This window comes from Stegostoma tigrinum, chromosome 1 (assembly GCF_030684315.1).
Source record: "Stegostoma tigrinum isolate sSteTig4 chromosome 1, sSteTig4.hap1, whole genome shotgun sequence".
Classification (NCBI taxonomy): Eukaryota; Metazoa; Chordata; class Chondrichthyes; order Orectolobiformes; family Stegostomatidae; genus Stegostoma; species Stegostoma tigrinum.
Genome location: NC_081354.1, coordinates 161414416 through 161427346, shown reverse-complemented (window position 1 = coordinate 161427346; position 12931 = coordinate 161414416). Strand labels below are relative to the sequence as shown.

Genomic DNA, 12931 nt, shown 5'->3' with positions numbered 1-12931 from the left:
TTCGGAAGTAGACAATCAAGCGTGCTACAATAAGATTACAGATGATTTATTTGTTTCAAATTCTGTATTGGGACCTACTCCTGATATCTTATTATTTCCTTGCCCAGAAGGAATCTACCCATTTCCATCTTCAAAATATTCAATGACCGCACCCCTTCCACCTTCAGAGGCAGAATTCCAAAAATCGCACAACCGATTCTCCTCAGCTCTTTCCAAAAGGACCCCTAATTTTAAAACTAGTTCGAGACTCACCCACTGAAGTTAACATTCTTTTCACGTCCATCTTGTGTTCAACTTAGTTCTGAAGGGTCACCGGACCCACAACGTTAACTCTGATTTCTCTCAATAGATGCTTCCAGAACTGCAGAAATTTTCCAGCAATGTCTGTTTTTGTGATTCAAATCCCTCTGCTCAGAATTCTGCCATCATTCTCATGTAAACAACAGTCTGCTTTTATTAGTCCTACCAAAATGAATAACTTCATATTTTGCTATATTATACTCCAGATTTTTGCCCACTCAATCAGTCTGTGCACCTGCAATTTCCTCGTGTTTTTTCACAATTATCTTTGTTACCATTTAGCTACCATGCCTTCACACCCCAATCATATAGACAAATGCTCAACAGGATAATGCAGTGTAAAAATCATATTTTTGATAACCCAATTTAGGAGCTAAAGGGCACATATTCTTGGTTGTGAAGTGCAAGTTCAGAGTCAATATTAGCAAATATTTCAATAGAAGCAGCAAATCAACATCTGGGACAGGCCAAGTGCAGGGAAACACAGTTAGCATGGATGGACATTTCAGTCAGCATGGACTTGTTTGGGTTGAAGGGCCTGCCTTAGTGCTGTAGAATCTATGACTCTATGATTGGTATCTGCTGATTCAGACAGTCAAAAGACAGATTGCTAACATATCAGAGTTATACAACACAGAAGCAGATCCTTCAGTCCAAATGGTCTGTGCCCAACCAGATATCCCAATCTGACCTAGTCCATGTGCCAGCATTTGGTTCATATCTCCATCCGGATGCCTTTGAAATGTTGTAATTGTACCCACCTCCACCAACTCATCTGACAATTCATTCCATACACATACACCACCCTCTGTGTGAAAACATTACATCCCTTCGATCCTTTTTAAATCTTTCCCCTCTCACCTTAAGCCTGGGCCCTCTGGTTTTGGATTCCCTCACCTGAAGAAAAAGACCCATCCCCATTCCTCATGATTTTATAAACCTCTATAACGTCACCTCTCAGTCTCTGCTGCTCTATGAAAACAAAAACTCCCAGCCTATTCAGCCTCTCCCGCTAACTCACACCACCTCCCGTCCTGGCAACATCCTCCTAAATCTTTTCCGCATCCTCTCAATTTTAACAACAGCCTTCCTATGGAAGGGCGACCAGAATTGTACACAGTATTCTAAAAGCGGCCTCAATGTCTGTCCTGTACAGCCACAACATAGAGTCCCAACTCCTCTACTCAATGAAGGCAAGCATGCTCTTGAATTAAAAAAAACGCCTAGCTAATGTGCAAGTTGACGTTTTTCATTTGTTTTCATGAATGGATACATCTCATGTTCAACTGAGGTCAATATACGTTTAAAATACTCTCCCTCTCCGCATGCCACCAAAAACTGGCTTACACTGGATCCAAGATAATAAAGAGTGAAGCTGAATGAACACAGCAGGCCAAGCAACATCTCAGAGGGCACAAAAGCTGACGTTTCGGGCCTAGGCCCTTCATCAGAGAGGGGGATAGGGTGAGGGTTCTGGAATAAATAGGGAGAGAGGGGGAGGCGGACCAAAGACGGAGAAAAGAAGATAGGTGGAGAGGAGAGTATAGGTGGGGAGGTAGGGAGGGGATAGGTCAGTCCAGGGAAGATGGACAGGTCAAGGAGGTGGGATGAGGTTAGTAGGTAGGAGATGGAGGTGCGGCTTGGGGTGGGAGGAAGGGATGGGTGAGAGGAAGAACAGGTTACGGAGGCAGAGATAGGCTGGGCTGGTTTTGGGATGCAGTGGAGGTAGGGGAAGAGCTGGGCTGGTTGTGTGGTGCTGTGGGGGGAGGGGACGAACTGGGCTGGTTTTGGGATGCGGTGGGGGAAGGGGAGATTTTGAAGCTGGTGAAGTCCACATTGATACCATTGGGCTGCAGGGTTCCCAAGCGGAATATGAGTTGCTGTTCCTGCAACCTTCGGGTGGCATCATTGTAGCACTGCAGGAGGCCCATGATGGACATGTCATCTAAAGAATGGGAAGGGGAGTTGAAATGGTTCGCGACTGGGAGGTGCAGTTGTTTATTGCGAACTGAGCGGAGGTGTTCTGCAAAGCGGTCCCCAAACCTCCGCTTGGTTTCCCCAATGTAGAGGAAGCCACACCAGGTACAATGAATACAGTATACCACATTGACAGATCTGCTTAATATGGAAAGTCATCTTGGGGCCTGGGATAGGGGTGAAGGAGGAGGTGTGGGGGCAAGTGTAGCACTTCCTGCGGTTGCAGGGGAAGGTGCCGGGTGTGGTGGGGTTGGAGGGCAGTGCGGAATGAACAAGGGAGTTACGGAGAAAGTGGTCTCTCCGGAAAGCAGACAAGGGTGGGGATGAAAAAATGTCTTGGGTGGTGGGGTCGGATTGTAGCTAACGGAAGAGTCGGAGGATGATGCGTTGTATCCAGAGCTTGGTGGGGTGGTGTGTGAGAACAAGGGGGATCCTCTTGGGGCGGTTGTGGTGGGGGCGGGGTGTGAGGGATGTGTTGCGGGAAATGTGGGAGACGCGGTCAAGGGCATTCTCGTCTACTGTGGGGGGAAAGTTGCGGTCCCTGAAGAGCTTGGACATCTGGGATGTGCGGGAGTGGAATGCCTCATCGTGGGAGCTGATGCAGCGGAGGCAGAGGAATTGGGAATAGGGGATGGAATTTTTGCAGGAGGGTGGGTGGGAGGAGGTGTATTCTAGGTAGGTGTGGGAGTCGGTCATGGGCCTCCTACAGTGCCACAATGATGCCACCCGAAGGTTGCAGGAACAGCAACTCATATTCTGCTTGGGAACCCTGCAGCCCGATGGTATCAATGTGGACTTCACCAGCTTCAAAATCTCGCCTTCCCCCACCACATCCCAAAACCAGCCAAGTTTGTCTCCTCCCCCCACTGCACCACACAACCAGCCCAGCTCTTCCCCTCCACCCACTGCATCCCAAAACCAGCCCAGCCTGTCTCTGCCTCCCTAACCTGTTCTTCCCCTCACCCATCCCTTCCTCCCACCCCAAGCCGCACCTCCATCTCCTACCTACTAACCTCATCCCACCTCCTTGACCTGTCCGTCTTCCCTGGACTGACCTATCCCCTCCCTACCTCCCCACCTATACTCTCCTCTCCATCTTCAGTCCGCCTCCCCCCTCTCCCTATTTATTCCAGAACCCTCACTCCATTCCCCTCTCTGATGAAGGGTCTAGGCCCAAAACATCAGCTTTTGTGCTCCTGAGATGCTGCTTGACCTGCTGTGTTCATCCAGCTCCACACTTTGTTATCTTGGATTCTCCAGCATCTGCAGTTCCCATTATCACTTACAGTGGATCCAAGTTGTATCTCAGTACACGACGTTAGAGCTATTTTAAACACTTTAATATAGTAAATAATTTGCATCGAATTCCTCTTCGCATTTTTAAAGAAAAAATATTCTATTAGAGGTCACCTGAATCTCCTCTGCTGCAATGAAGAACTTGTGCTTGTTTTTTCTTCATAAAAACAAAATACATGGGCTTTTTAAAAATATATATATATATACTTGTAATCAAATAACCAGAGTTTCAGCAGTTAAAATAACATTGAATACAATCCTCCTCCTGGTGTCACCCTGACATCGGAGACTACCATTCACCAAACCTAAAAAGCACTTGTACTTCCGGTTTGTCACGCGCTCTCGTTCCCAGGGCAACCAACCGACTCCAGGTCCGGACGGTCCGGCCCGCCATCGACCCCGACCCCGCCCCCTTCCCGGTTATGTGGTCTCGGCGCTTTCGGCCTGTATCTATCTTTTTTATCACTTCATTTATTTTCCATTTAAAGTTTAAATTACGTTGGTCACTGGCGTTTATTAAATAGTTTACAGGAATTTTTTTTCTCTCTGACTATCACAGGACTGCCAACGAAACGAACCGAATAGTAGGCTAAATAACCTACTCTAGCACCTCCTATGTATTGACCTTTGGGCGGAGTCAGAAGAATCGTGAAGAGTCAACGAAGTCAAGATGAACCTTTGTTGGGAACGAGTGACCTCCGACCTCGGTTGGGAGGACTCATAATGGTTACTGCCCTGTCACGCCTAGGTCCGAAACGTCAGCTTTTGTGCTCCTAAAGATGCTGCTTGGCCTGCTGTGTTCATCCAGCTTCACACTTTATTATCAGAGATAATGGGAACTGCAGATGCTGGAGAATTCCAAGATAATAAAATGTGAGGCTGGATGAACACAGCAGGCCAAGCAGCATCTCAGGAGCACAAAAGCTGACGTTACGGGCCTAGACCCTTCATCAGAGAGGGGGATGGGGAGAGGGAACTGGAATAAATAGGGAGAGAGGGGGAGGCGGACCGAAGATGGAGAGAAAAGAAGATAGGTGGAGAGGAGAGTATAGGTGGGGAGTTAGGGAGGGGATAGGTCAGTCGAGGGAAGATGGACAGGTCAAGGAGGTGGGATGAGGTTAGTAGGTAGATTGGGGTGCGGCTTGGGGTGAGAGGAAGAACCGGTTAGGGAGGCAGAGACAGGTTGGACTGGTTTTGGGATGCAGTGGGTGGGGGGAATGAGCTGGGCTGGTTGTGTGGTGCAGTGGGGGGAGGGGACGAACTGGGCTGGTTTAGGGATGCAGTAGGGGAAGGGGAGATTTTGAAACTGGTGAAGTCCACATTGATACCATATGGCTGCAGGGTTCCCAGGCGGAATATGAGTTGCTGTTCCTGCAACCTTCGGGTGGCATCATTGTGGCAGTGCAGGAGGCCCATGATGGACATGTCATCTAGAGAATGGGAGGGGGAGTGGAAATGGTTTGCGACTGGGAGGTGCAGTTGTTTGTTGCGAACTGAGCAGAGGTGTTCTGCAAAGCGGTCCCCAAGCCTCCGCTTGGTTTCCCCAATGTAGAGGAAGCCGCACCGGATACATTGGATGCAGTATACCACATTGGCAGATGTGCAGGTGAACCTCTGCTTAATGTGGAATGTCATCTTGGGGCCTGGGATAGGGGTGAGGGAGGAGGTGTGGGGGCAAGTGTAGCATTTCCTGCGGTTGCAGGGGAAGGTGCCGGGTGTGGTGGGGTTGGAGGGCAGTGTGGAGCGAACAAGGGAGTCACGGAGAGAGTGGTCTCTCCGGAAAGCAGACAGGGGTGAGGATGGAAAAATGTCTTGGGTGGTGGGGTCGGATTGTAAATGGCGGAAGTGTCGGAGGATGATACGTTGTATCCGGAGGTTGGTAGGGTGGTGTGTGAGAACGAGGGGGATCCTCTTAGGGCGGTTGTGGTGGAGGCGGGGTGTGAGGGATGTGTTGCGGGAAATACGGGAGACGCGGTCAAGGGCGTTCTCGATCACTGTGGGGGGAAAGTTGCGGTCCTTAAAGAACTTGGACATCTGGGATGTGCGGGAGTGGAATTTCTTATCGTGGGAGCAGATGCGGCGGAGGCGGAGGAATTGGGAATAGGGGATGGAATTTTTGCAGGAGGGTGGGTGGGAGGAGGTGTATTCTAGGTAGCTGTGGGAGTCGGTGGGCTTGAAATGGACATCAGTTACAAGCTGGTTGCCTGAGATGGAGACTGAGAGGTCCAGGAATGTGAGGGATGTGCTGGAGATGGCCCAGGTGAACTGAAGGTTGGGGTGGAAGGTGTTGGTGAAGTGGATGAACTGTTCGAGCTCCTCTGGGGAGCAAGAGGCGGCGCCGATACAATCATCAATGTACCGGAGGAAGAGGTGGGGTTTGGGGCCTGTGTAGGTGCGGAAGAGGGACTGTTCCACGTAACCTACAAAGAGGCAGGCATAGCTGGTGCCCATGCGGGTGCCCATGGCCACCCCCTTAGTCTGTAGGAAGTGGGAGGAGTCAAAAGAGAAGTTGTTGAGTGTGAGGACGAGTTCAGCTAGGCGGATGAGGGTGTCGGTGGAGGGGGACTGGTCGGGCCTGCGGGACAGGAAGAAGCGGAGGGCCTTGAGGCCATCTCTATGCGGAATGCAGGTGTACAGGGACTGGACGTCCATGGTGAATATGAGGTGTTGGGGGCCAGGGAATTGGAAGTCCTGGAGGAGGTGGAGGGCGTGGCTGGTGTCACGGACGTAGGTGGGGAGTTCCTGGACCAAAGGGGAGAAAATGGAGTCCAGATAGGTAGAGATGAGTTCGGTGGGGCAGGAGCAGGCTGAGACGATGGGTCGACCAGGGCAGGCAGGTTTGTGGATTTTGGGAAGGAGATAGAAACGGGCCGTGCGGGGTTGGGGAACAATGAGGTTGGAGGCTGTGGGTGGGAGGTCCCCTGTGATGATGAGGTCGTGAATGGTATTGGAGATGATGGTTTGGTGCTCGGGTGTGGGGTCATGATCGAGGGGGCGGTAGGAGGTGGTGTCGGAGAGTTGGCGTCTGGCCTCGGCGATGTAGAGGTCAGTGCGCCATATTACCACTGCACCACCCTTGTCTGCGGGTTTGATGGTGAGGTTGGGGTTGGAGCGGAGGGCTGCCCGTTCTGCGGGGGAGAGGTTGGAGTGGGTGAGAGGGGTGGAGAGGTTGAGGCGGTTGATGTCTTGACGGCAGTTGGAGATGAAGAGGTCGAGGGAGGGTAGGAGGCCTGGGGGTGGTGTCCAGGAGGAGGACTTGTGTTGGAAGCGGGTGAAGGGGTCAGTGGAAGGAGGGTTAGGTTCCCGGTTGAAGAAGTAGGCATGGAGGCGAAGACGGCGGAAAAACTGCTCTATGTCCAACCGTGACTGGTATTCGTTGATGTGTGGTTGTAGGGGGACAAAGGTGAGCCCCTTACTAAGGACTGACCGTTCGTCCTCAGTCAGTGGGAGGTCTGGGGGGATGGTGAAGATGCGGCAGGGTTCAGTGTGACTGTCTTCTCTGGGGTTGCTGGCTGTGGAGGTTGTGGGCGGAGTGATGATGTCGTCGGCCGTGGGCGGGGTTCCGTCGGCCATGGGCGGGGTTCCGTCGGCCGTGGGCGGGGTTCCGTCGGCCGTGGGCGGGGTTCCGTCGGCGTCGGCCGTGGGCGGGGTTCCGTCGGCGTCGGCCGTGGGCGGGGTTCCGTCGGCGGTGGGAGGATCGGGGTGGGCGGCAGCAGCTGAGGTGAGGGTGGTGTGTGGGCTGTAGTACCTGGACGTGGAGGTGGTGACTGCAGCAGCGGTTCCGGAAGTTCTGTGGCCGGCGGAGGCCGATGTGACGTCATCGGTGGGGTCTCTGGCCGTGTCCTCATGGTCAATGGCGGCGGGTGCATGGTGGGGGAGGGGCAGGGACAGAGTCGGGATTTGGGAGGCGCAGGAATCCTCTTGTGGGTGGCAGGGGCCCGTGAGTTGGTTGTACTTACGATTTTTGGTGTCCAGTAAGGCTGAGTGGAACTGGGTGTTCAGCCTGTGGATCCTGCGGAGGATGAAAAACAGCAGGGGTCCTTTGCAGGTCTGGGAGAGGGAGGCTCTGAGCTGGGGCAGGCTGGATTGCAGTGCCTGGAGGTGCCCGGATTCTCCAGCAGTCCCCATTATCTCCTAAATGTCAGCTTTCCTGCTCTTATGATGCTGCTTGGCTTGTTGTGTTCATATAACTCTACACCTTGTTATATCCTTAAAAACAAAATGTGGATTTCACAAGCTTCAAAAATCTCCCCTCCCCCCACTGCATCCCAAAACCAGTCCAACCTGTCTCTGCCTCCCTAACCTGTTCTTCCTCTCGCCCATCCCTTCCTCCCACCTCAAGCCGCACCTCCATTTCCTACCTCCTAACCTCATCCCGCCCCCTTGACCTGTCCGTCCTCCATGGACTGACCTATCCCCTCCATACTTCCCCACCTATACTCGCCTCTACAGGCTCCATCCCCGCCCCTGTAACTTGTCTGTCTCCTCTCTATCTTCGATCTGCCTCCCCCTCTCTACCTATTTATTTCAGAACCCTCTCCCCATCCCCCTTTTCTGATGAAGGGTCTAGGCCCGAAACGTCAGCTTTTGTGCTCCTGAGATGCTGCTTGTCCTGCTGTGTTCATCCAGCTCCACACTTTGCTATCTCGGATTCTCCAGCATCTGCAGTTCCCATTATCTCTTCCCAAGCGGAATATGAGTTGCTGTTCCTGCAACCTTCAGGTGGCATTGCTGTCACTTGTGCAGCAACATATTCCGCTTTGACACTCTACACGTGGTCCCCAACTCCAAATCATCTATACACATTGTAAATAATTGCAGTCCCAACACCGATCCCTCAGGCACACCACTTGTCACTGATTGCTAGACAGAATAGCACTCATTTATCCCTGCTCTTTGCTTCCTGTTAGTCAACCAATCATCTATCCATGCTAGTACTTTACCATTAACGCCATGCATCCTTCTCTTATGTAGCAGCCTCTTGTGCAGCACCTTATCGAAGGCCTTTTGGAAATCTAGGTACACCACATCCACTGGGTCCCCATTGTCCACCTTGCTCGTAATGTTTTCACGGAATTCCAAAAGATTTCTCAAGCGTTACCTGCCCTTTATGAACCCATGCTGCGTCTGCCCAACAGGACAATTTCTGTCGAGGTGCCTTGCTATTTCTTCCTTGATAATAGGCTCAAGCATCTTCCCCACTAGAGAGGTTAAGCTAACCAGTCTGTTTCCCCATCTTTTGTCTACCTTCCTTTTTAAACAGTGGCGTCACATTTGCTGTTTTCCAATCTGCTGGGACTGCCTCAGAGTCCAGCAAATTTTGGAAAATTTCCCCTTCTCACCCTCTAAAGGGCCAACGTTTACTTTAGCGACTCTTTTTCGTTTTATATATTTATAGAAACTTTTGCTATCTGTCTTTATATTATGTGCTAGTTTTTTTTATCATGTTCTATCTTACTTGTGTTTATAGTTCTTTTCATGGCTTTTTGTTGATCTTTAAAGTTTTCCCAATCTTCTAGTTTCATGCTATTTTTGGCCGCTTTGTATGCCTTCTCTTTCAATTTGATAGCCTCCCTTATTTCCTTAGACACCCATGGCAAGTTATTCCTTTTCTCACAGTCCTTCCTTTTCACTGGAATATACTTTTGCTGAGCACTTTGAAAAATTGCTTTGAAAGTCCTCCACTGCTCATCAACTGTTTCACCATAAAATCTTTGTTTTCAGTCTACTTTAGCTAAGTCCTCCCTCATTCTATCGTTGTTCAAGCACAGGATCCTGGTATTGGATCTTATCTTCACACTCTCCAACTGTATTCTAAATTCAACCATCTTAGGAGCACCTAAGATGCTGCTTGGCCACACTTTGTTATCTCTGATTTTCCAGCATCTGCAGTTCCCATTATCCCAGATTTAGGAAAGCTTGCTCCCTCGTCGGTTCCATTACATACTGTTCAAGAAAACTATCACGGATACACTCAATGAACTCCTTCTCAAGGCTGCCCCGACCAATCTACATGTGGATTAAAATCCCCCATGATAATTGCCATACCATTTTTACAGGCATTAGTTATTTCTTTGATTATTGCCCACCCCACCTGATTGAGAGGTGTGATATAACATGCCTGAACAGGTTGATTAGGAAAATATCGACTTACATAGAAAATAATTCTTCTAATGATTTTAAGTTGGTGCTTTCTGGTCACCATGAAAGTCCCCTTTTTGCCGTAAATATTATTGTCCTCTGATGTAAGATGACTTTTTAGTTTGAAGTAATTGATAGGGTTGCAGAATTTGTCTTTTGTGGATAAAAATCCTACCTTTCACTTAGAGACTATCTGAAAATTAATACATTTTGTAAAGCAGTTCTTGTTGCTCATCGATAAAATTTCTTTCACTGGTATCTTTAATACCAACTTGAGAGTTCTAGTTACAAATTTCAATACTATTTCTCACTCCGAATTACTTTGAAAAATGAAAATTCATTTATTGAACTTTGAGGGTGCCTGATAACTTGTATTATCATCTTTAATGAACGCTTTGGGACAAGTTATGGCATACCACCAGGGTGGGTGGGGTTGAATCTAGTCAATCTAGCCCAGAGGTAGGGACACTACCATTGTACCATAAGTCTCCTCTAATTTAAATTCCACTGGCAGTCATGGTGTGATTTGAAACCTTGACCACAAAGATTAGGCTGGGCCTCTGGATTGGCAGTGCAGTGATATCCTTACAACACCATAATCTCCCCCAGGTTTTGTAATCAGCCTGTTCAGACATGTATAACACACTTGCTTTCGCACACGATCTGTAGCTATTCACAATAAAACTATAATTAAAGGGACAGCACAGTGGCTCGGTGGGTAGCATTGCTACCATCTAGCGCCGGAGACCAGTGTTCAATTCCAGCCTCAGGTGACTGACAGCATAGAGTTTACACATTCTCACTGTCTGCCTTTGCTTCCTCTGGGTGCTCCACTTTCCTCCTGCTGTCCGAAGATATGCGGGTTAGGTGGATTGCTGTGCTAAATTGCCCATAGTGTCCAAACATGGGCAGGCTAGTTGGGTTAGCCATGGGAAATGCAGGGTTACAGGGTCAGGGTGGAATGCTCTTTGGAAGGGCAGTGTGGACTTGAAATTGAGGCATTACTTAACCAGGAGCCTAGGTAGGTCAGTGAGCACAAAATTGATTGACAACAGGGCTGTGTACAAATTAAAACAAGGGAATTTATCCAGAATTTTGGATAACCTCAAGTTTGAAGAGAGTTACTGGTCAAGAGTAACTTGAATGATCAAGTTGATTTGGTGGCAGACATTAAAGAAGGTTATCCAAGATTATAAAGGGATCTTGATCAATTGGGCCAAAGAGCTGTTAATTTAGATAAATGTGCAGTGTTGCATTTTGGTATGATGAAGGGCACAGTAAATAGTAGGACTGTGGGTAATGTTGTAGAGCAGAAAGACCTAAAGGTTTAAGTGCGTAGTTCATTGGAAGTTGCATCAGAGGTAGTCAAAGTGGTAATGGCAATGTTTTGAATGCTTCCTCTCATTGCTCAGACTATCGAGTATTCGAGTTGGGAGGTCAGATTGCAGTTTTACTGGATGCTGATGACGCCACTTTTGGAGTAGAATAAGAATTAGAATTTGGTTTATTATCACAAACACTCAAGTACACAGATACATGAGTACAGTGGGTGAAAAGTGTACAAAGTTGCATTTTCCAGTGCCAACCTAGGTACAAAATCATAGGTATAAATTAGAAAAATGAAAAATCAAAGTTAAGAGATCAGCATTACAGTCCTGTAAAGCAGGTACAAAGATACCTTAGGTGCAAAATCTTAGATATAAATTACAAAAATAAAAAAAAGAATGTAGATCAGCATTACAGTCCTTCTAAAGCAGGGAGTCCATGCTGAACTTCACCTTGAGGCCAAGAGCCTGGACTGGGCTTCCTTGAGAAGGTTGGCAGTCCATGCTGTACTGTGTAGCTGTGGTCAAGAAGGATATTATTAAATCGGAGAGGGTACAGAAAAGATTTACAAGGACTTTACCAGGGTTGAAGGGTTTGAATTATAAGGAGAGGCTGGATAGGTTGGGACATTTTCCCACTGGAGCATAGGAAGTTGAGGGTTGACCTTTTTGAGGTTTATAAATCATGAGGGGCATAGATAAGATGAATAGCAAAGCTTTGTTTCCCTAGGGTTGGGAGTTCAAAACTAGACGGCACTATTTTAAGGTGAGAGGAGAAAGACTTAAGAGATTTGAGGAGGAGCTTTTTCACACAGAAGGTGGTTTGTGTGTGGAAGAGGAAGTGGTCGATGCAGGTACGGTTCCAACATTGAAGAGACATAGAACATAGAACATTACAGCACAGTACAGGCCCTTCAGCCCTCGATGTTGTGCCGACCTGTCATACCGATCTCAAGCCCATCTAACCTACACTATTCCATGTACGTCCATATGCTTATCCAATGACAACTTAAATGTACCTAAAGTTGGCAAATCTACTACCGTTGCAGGCAAAGCGTTCCATTCCCTTACTACTCTGAGTAAAGAAACTACCCCTGACACCTGTCCTATATCTTTCACCCCTCAATTTAAAGCTATGCCCCCTCGTGCTCGCCATCACCATCCTAGGAAAAAGGCTCTCCCTATCAACCCTAACTAACCCTCTGATTATTTTATATGTTTCAATTAAGTCACCTCTCAACCTGCTTCTCTCTAATGAGAACAGCCTCAAGTCCCTCAGCCTTTCCTCGTAAGACCTTCCCTCCATACCAGGCAACATCCTAGTAAATCTCCTCTGCACCCTTTCCAAACCTTCCACATCCTTCTTATAATGCGGTGACCAGAACTGTACACAATACTCCAAGTGCGGCCGCACCAGAGTTTTGTACAGCTTTACCATAACCTCTTGGTTCCAGAACTCACTCCCTCTATTAATAAAAGCTAAAACACTGTATGCCTTCTTAACAGCCCTGTCAACCTGGGTGGCAACTTTCAAGGATCTGTGTACATGGACACCGAGATCTCTCTGCTCATCTACACTACCAAGAATCTTACCATTAGCCCTGTACTTTGCCTTCTGGTTACTCCTACCAAAGTGCATCACCTCACACTCGTCTGCATTAAACTCCATTTGCCAACTCTCAGCCCAGCTCTGCAGCTTATCTATGTTGTCTATGACATTTGGATAGGTACATGAATTTGAACGGTTTAGAAGGATATAAGTGCAGGCAAATGGGGCTAATTTAGTTTGGCAAACTTGGTTGGCACAGACTAATTGGATGGAAGGGTCTGTTTCTGTGCTGTATGACTTGATGAGTGGTGAATAAAGTATAGATGAGAGTTTTGGCAGTAGA

At 48.3% G+C, this 12931-nt stretch overlaps 1 protein-coding gene across 4 annotated transcripts in view; it reads right to left on the bottom strand.

The window, feature by feature from the left end:
- Positions 1–4221, bottom strand: part of hdhd2 (haloacid dehalogenase-like hydrolase domain containing 2) — a 39013-nt gene extending 34792 nt beyond the window's left edge. The window contains exon 1 of one of the 4 annotated variants that reach the window (XM_059649831.1): positions 4199–4221. The gene's annotated coding sequence lies outside the window, so the exon portion shown is untranslated. Of the gene's footprint in view, positions 1–3687; positions 3947–4175 lie in introns of those variants that run through there. The other 3 variants (XM_059649830.1, XM_059649833.1, XM_059649829.1) reach the window with 3 other exon arrangements.
- Positions 4222–12931: the final 8710 nt, after the last annotated feature.